The sequence below is a fragment of the Lepidochelys kempii genome, chromosome 3 (assembly GCF_965140265.1).
Source record: "Lepidochelys kempii isolate rLepKem1 chromosome 3, rLepKem1.hap2, whole genome shotgun sequence".
Lineage (NCBI taxonomy): Eukaryota > Metazoa > Chordata > Testudines > Cheloniidae > Lepidochelys > Lepidochelys kempii.
Genome location: NC_133258.1, coordinates 14,744,938 through 14,752,384, shown reverse-complemented (window position 1 = coordinate 14,752,384; position 7,447 = coordinate 14,744,938).

Below are 7,447 nucleotides of genomic sequence, written 5' to 3'. Positions count from 1 at the left end.
CCCGTCCATTCCAATCCCCTGGCAGTATCAGTTGAAATACAGCATTTGAAAGCTGTGAGAGGTGTTCTGTCACACTGTTAACCGGTTGCGGTGCTTCACCTTAGAAACGGCTGCATCTCAGCAGTGTGCAAAGTGATTCTGTACATTAAAATATGTCTGAATCAAAACACAGAAGTGACTATCCATGGACTTGTGTGTGTGATTTCACAGCTTGGATCTAATTCCTAACTTCATATCTTGCTCTTACCTCTATGTTGGATCAAACCAAAACCAGGGATCTGAATATTCTTAAATGTTTGGGTGTGAGGTCTGGAAATGTGTATAAACAGAGCAATATCATTAGCATTAAGTATCCTTCCATTAACATTTGTTTTTGATCAAGGCAGTCCCCACCCCATTTATTCACCTGGGGACCCACCTTCCTTTAAATAAATGTTTCTATATTCCAAGATACTGAGACATTTAATAAAATAATTTGATATATTTCAAATCCACTCATTCAAAACAATAGGGGCATGTACAAAATATTAATTAGAAAATCCGGACCAAATGGAAAAATGTTAAAAAACGATACCCCACCACCACCCTACTTCTGAACTCAAACTCTCTCATCACACCCACAAGAAAAATATCTAAGAAAATAGATGACCTTTGTAGGGTTACGTGAGGGTTGCCAGATCCATGCTGTGGTGGCCCAAATGGTGAAGTATGCTCTGGAGTCCAAGACCCCACACCAAACTTGCCATGTGTCCATCTGTCTACTGTTTAAACTAGGAGTCTATTAGCTGAGGTACCTCAGACAGGCACACTTTTCTCTGCTTTCACTTTTTCAAGTAGCCTTTTAATGATCTGGTCTATCTTCAAAGACAAACCATTGCCTGTGCCTTTCTGCATGACAGAGTCAGTAGTCTGTTTGAATTCCTCCCCTACAAATTGTGGTCCACTGTCTGGTTTTCTCTCTTCAGGTACCACATACAAGGCCTAGCTGGGATGTATTTTAGGTGACTAATCACATTATGACTCCTGCAGAATTGTGCTCTTTCAAAATCTCTTGAGTAATGGTAAGTTATGAGTAAATACTTATTCCCATTTCATGCGAACAAATTTGTTCTCACAGTTTGTCATGGGCAATCCACTGTTTCATCTTTGTCTCTGGCTTAATTTCAATTAGTTTTTATTCATTCACTGACATGTGTGAGTCTTTATCCATTTTGGGGCACATTTTCAAAAATACTTCAGCTCCCAATTTAGCACCTCCCAGAAATGGCTCGATTTTCTCAGTCCTCAGCAGCGCCTGTTATTCTTAAGAAGAGAATTGTCCCCTAGGTACTAGACAGATGGATGTATTGGATAGACAATCCCTACTCCCCACCCTGTTACACAATAAAAATTAACTGCTATCTCAAGTTTTCCATCCATACAGCTCAAAAGCTTATGCCCAAATAAATCTGTTAGTCTTTAAGGTGCCACCAGACTCCTTGTTGTTTTTACAAAGCAAGGTGAGTCTGACTAGCCCCATTTCATAGAAGGGGAAATCAAAGCAAAGAGAGATTAAATGATTTGCCCAGAGTCAAAGAGCAGGTCTGTGACAGAGACAGGAGTAGAACCTAGGTCTGCTACAGTAGGTCTGCTGAACCTAGGTGTGCTGTTACACTGCTTTCCATGCTTATTCCATCTGCTTCAGCATGCACTGAGGTTACCTTCATAGCCTTCCAATTGCCTATGGCATCCTTCTATCTCTATACCATCCCACCTCTATTACAGGCAGATCTTGGAGGGAGGGAAGGTGAAACCTTCCCCATAGCCTCTCAAGGCAGTCCAAATATAAGGGTAGAGCACACACCCACCCTGTGTTCAGGGAAGCCATAGGCCTAGCTGTATGCGCAAAGCAGCATAGACCCTACACATGCTGTCAACCTGTGTCTGGCCCTTTTTCCCAACATATTGCCAACACAGGTATGTTAGTGGCTGAAGAAATTCTTCTGGCCTAGTTAACATCAAAATAAGTTTGCTCGTTACTTCCGGACAGCTATCAGCTGCTATAAAGGGTAAATCAACACATATAGGAAATGTCAGACCGGATCAAAGCAGTGGTCCATCTAGTCCAGTATCTTGTTTCTGACAATGGCCAGTGTGACACTGGCAGACCAGGTTCCAGCTCATCTCAAGGCCCCTAGGCATCGCTGAGCACTGACAATGCAGAGCTGGAAACCAGTCTAGCTCACCTGTGTGTTAGCATTGTTAAAATAGCTATTAGATTTATAGAGATGTGTTCAGTGTTTGGACTTTATGAAATGCTTGTGAGTTTCTGAGTGCATTAATCTCACTTATAATATCAGTATCCCATGTAATAAGGTAATACTTAAGTGTTTTCTCTGTAACTTTAAAAGTGTTTGCTATGAAACTGGAACACCTCACCCCCGCCCCAGTCAGGAGAGAAGCATTACCAAGTGGGAAATACTAGTTTACTACAAGAGGTGTCATCTCCTGCCCAACAAAAGAAGGCCCATAAACGCCAGACAAACCACAGTGGAACATCAGTGGACTAAATACTTCTTTGATTTTTTTCCCCACACCCATGCACAAACACTCATCCCATCATAGCTTGAACTCTAGGGGAACAGAATAAAAATCCCTGTCTAGAACAAATTGTCATTACTATGCGGCTTGGAATTTGAAGAAGACAATATTTCTAAGCGTAAGCAAGGGATCCCCGCGCAGCTTAGCTTGGGTTATTCTTAAAGGACATACAGAACTTGCACATTGCAGCAGCTTCTGTTATTTTTGGGAACCTAAGGCTGTAACTCATTTATGTGTGTGTGTTTACCTGCTTTAACATTTAAAAATACTCTCTTGTTGCCTTTTCCTAGTTAATAAACCTTTAGTTAGTTTATTACAAGACTGGCTACAAATATGATCTGAGGTGCCATTGACCTGGGGTCAGTGACTGGTCCTTTGGGACTGGGAGTAACCTGAATATTGTTGTGATTTTTGCTGTAAGGAACCATCTACCACAAAGGAAGACTTGCCTGGTTGGCAAGATAGATCAGGGTACCTAAGAGGCCCGACTGTAACTCCATGGCAAGGCTGTTATAGTGCTTGAGGAGTTCACACTGGATACTTGGTTGATGAAATCTAATTATAGGACACACAACTAATTTGGGGTTTGTATCCTGAGGTTGGCACCCACATTTTTGAGCCACTCCAGACAGGGTGACAACCAGTACCAGAAGCTGCAGAGGAAGACACAAGAAGGCCTGCAATAGACAGTTATCGAATAACCTGCCCCCAGGGGAAATTCTCCCTAACCCCCATTAATTAGAGGTTCACAGATTTTAAGAGCAGAAGAGGCCATTACAACATCTCTTCTGACCTGTAGAATGTAAAATTTTATCTAAATACTCTAGTATTAAGCCCAGTAGATTGGTTTAGGCCCTGAAGTATGGTGTTTATATCCCTTCAAAAACTCTTGGGTAAGGGAGATTTTATTTGTTTGTTTATTGTTTCTTTGTTTCAGAGTAACTTTTAAAGTTCTCATTATGCCTATAAATGTCCACTCCTGTTTTTGAATCCCTCTAAGTTCTTGGGCTTCAATTACATCTTGTGGCAATGACTTTCTCAAAGTAACATTGCCTTGTGTTAAAAAGTATTTCCTTTTCGACAACAGACTTTTAACCCCAATTAACCAGGTAGCAGCAGTTTCCACACAACCAAAGTAAAGCCCCTATTAAATGGTACTAATCTGCAGGGGTAAAAGGGCTTCAAGACAAACATGAACACAACCACAGAGTATAACTTTCACGTACAGAAATTCTCCTCTGTAGCTACAGAAAGGTGAGTTGAGAAAAATGGAGTCACTGAGCCACTTCATTAGGTGAGAAACAAAACCAGATATTTTTCCCCCCCGGCTTTGGCTCATGGCAAAATATTGTGATCATTCTGAGAATTTGTTGGGGGGGGATATCAAAAACAGCTCTTTCACTGTAAGAAAAGGAGTACTTGTGGCACCTGAGAGACTAACAAATTTATTTGAGCATAAGCTTTCGTGAGCTACAGCTCACTTCATCGGATGCCACTGAATGCATGGTATAATCTGCTGCCTTAGTCTAAGCTGCTGATTATACCAGCAACATATCCTGAATATTTAGATGGGATTCTTTTATTACTTATTTATTTGAGATTAGTTTTCTTTCTTTACTTGTTCTCTTTGGAACTTTCAACACACAAAGAAGATTAAGATTTTGATTAACTAAACCTAATCATATTCATATGCTGTTTTCCCCCAGGAAAACATGAAGCACATGGTACAATCTTATGGTTTTAATAACCAGTGAGTCAAGTCTGGAAATACAGTACCTATGAGTCAATGAGATTCCAGCTCCTTACAAAGTGCCAGACAGGGGCATTTCTCAGTAACATGCATGTTTACTTCCCCTACCTAGTTCTTTCTGTCTGCTCTTGCATTGACTATTGAAGGAAACTGCTATCTGGGATGTGTCACCTTGAATCCAAGTTGTGTTTATGGTTTAAATAATACTACCCCTCTCAATGGGCTATGGTCTCTCAATGGGCTATGGGATCAATGGTCCTCTGATCCCAGCTGGAATTAAATGGAATTGAACCTGGTTTCCACTGGTTTGAACCTGCCAAGTGAACGAGTGTAAGATGATCTTTAACGCATACAGAGTGTAAATCACAATTTTGCTACTACAGCAGACCAATGGTACCGTGGTCCACCTTGTCCAGTAACATGTCTCAAAGTGTGGATACCAAAGCATCAAAGGCAGATTCATGGATACCAAGACCAGATCACCACAGTGATCATCTAGCCCAGTGGTTCCCAAACTTGTTCCACCGTTTGTGCAGGGAAAGCCCTTGACGGGCCAGGCTGGTTTGTTTACCTGCCGTGTCCACAGGTTCAGCTGATCGCAGCTCCCAGTGGCCACGGTTCACTGCTCCAGGCCAATGGGAGCTGCTGGAAGTGCAGTCTCACTCTTTTATAGCACTTTCCCTTTGAGGACCTCAAAGCAATTTTCTGGCCTTCATTAATTTAGCTTTAGAGCACTCTAGTGAAATAGGCCAATATCATTCCCAGGCTACAGTTTGGGAGAATAAAGGCAGAGAGATTCACCCAAGGAATTCTTCAGTAGGCAGGCAGATAGAAGCCACGTCTCCTAACACCCAGACTTGTGCCTGAACCTTAAAATCATCATTCCACCCACAGTTATGGCCATCAACCATAGTCATTTGGCTCCCAGCTGTTCCCCCACCCTCAGATTACATTACAGTATAACCTGAGTGGGCTAGCCAGGATGCATGATCTCATGCCAGTCGCAAACTGGCAACAGATGGACATCTGACAGCTACCACATGTGTGCTGTGACTCCTGGTGCTCACTAACTCACTGTCCTGTTGATGTACTTTGGGCCCAGATCCCACTGACCCAAGGGTCTGCTTTGGTATAAACTAGGCCTTTCACAAGGCACTTAGCAATACATGCTACTGGCCACAGCACTGAGGTGTGTATAGTGGGGAGGCATGGAGAGGGAGTTCCGCCAAAAGCCAATCATACTGAGGGAGCAAGATGTTTGAGATGAAAGGATTGTAGTCTGCCAAGTTCTATCCCCCTCCATCCCCGCCCCACACACACACACACACACACACACACACACACACACACCCCTGCTCTGCCAACTAACTTGGTGGGGGAAAGCGTTACCCTTCTTTTTTAGATAAACAGGAACGAGAGAAGTACTGCTGCCTGTCCAGTCGATCCTGAGTAATGTTGTCACCTCAGGACGTGCTGTGACCCTACTTCCCCTCTGAGCTGATGGAATGGGCTTGGTCACCATGTGGGTAAGGGAAACCTCCAGGTACTGTAGGAAGTGGTGATTCAACAGGCAGCATTTTCCTCTCCATGTCAATATTGAACCAAGGTCTCGTCATGGTGTGGTGGAGAGCAGCTGGACGGTGCTGCTATTCAGGCGAGACATTTTTAAAAAATCCTCTTCCTGACGGTGGTGTATATAGCACGGCAACTGAAATTATGGCATTCAGTTTTCTGGGTACTGCACCTTTAATTATAAGGAGTCCCCTTCCCTGCAGCAGAGGCAGCAGCCATTTTTAGCTGCAGAATGTTACAGAGTGACTCACTGTGTTCTCTCTCTCATGGGGGCTCTCTCTCATGGGGGCTGGAGAGTTGCTCTTTTTGTTTGTTACTAGTTTTTCTTAATCAGAAATAAAAGTCATCAAGACTGAAAACACACTTTTTCCTCTTTGTTTATGGTGAAACACAACACCCATCTCACATGGCTCCATACTAGCTCAGATCATTTCATACTACCTACCTAAAATTCTCACTCTCCACCTGTTTGACACCTGTCTCACGCTTGGACAGTAAGTTCTCTGGCACAGAGAGTGTCCTCTTTGTTACTAGCCTAGCACAGTGGGCATGTCCTGATCCTTGAATGAGGTTCCTAGGCGCTGCCATAATACTACTAATGATAATAATTTCAATTGGACACTGTATTCTTTACCTGCATAGCGTGACTGTGCCTTAACAGTCTGCCATATTTCACCTCTGAGCTGGCTGCATTTCACTGGCAGATGAAGTGAATCCTGTATATAGTTTTATATATATTTAAGATTGTACAGCACATTTGGATCCTTTGATATTAAAGATGGAAGGTACAAATCTATTGTTGCCATGGTTTTGTAAAGGGATACAACGTATTCCATCCTGTGGCCCAGTGACAGGACCAAATTCTCACACTGGGGTAAACCAGGAGTAACTCCACTGAGGTCAATGATGTTACAATCAGTGTAATAATGGTATGAGGAGAGGAGAAAGTGGCCCACACTCATTTGGGGAAGCAGACTATAAAACCACAGTAAGATCATTTTTAAGGGAAAAAAATCCCTTTAGGATGGATCGGTCCCTTTAAAGGGGACGAATGGAATGTTGGAACTCGGAAAGTACTGTGATATTTGGGAAATTGACAGTTTGCTCAGAAAGAAGGGGTGAAATAGCAAAAACTAGGGTAGTGAAGAGAGACTGCAGAGAGCAAAGATCTTGCAAAATGAAGCAGTTTATTAATTAAGCTATCAAAATCTGCTGTAGCACATGGGGTGAGACCGACAGGTTTAGGCTCAGTGAGTGCCTGAAGATCTCGATCTCACTAGCATGGGAAAACTTAAACCTCAGAGAGAACCATGACTAAACCTGAGAAAAGAAAATGACGGCATGGAAATGTTTAAGGGATGATTTTTGTTGATTAATGACACAAAAGGCCACAGTCTATAGCGTGAGACACTGGAGAGAGGCATTGAGAGGAAGTCAAAAGGTAGGGAATATTTTTTAAAATAAACAGGATTTTAGAAAAGTTTGTTTTGAGTCTCATTTGAAATTGATGTTTTCTTTAATAAAATAAAATGATTATTGAACAGA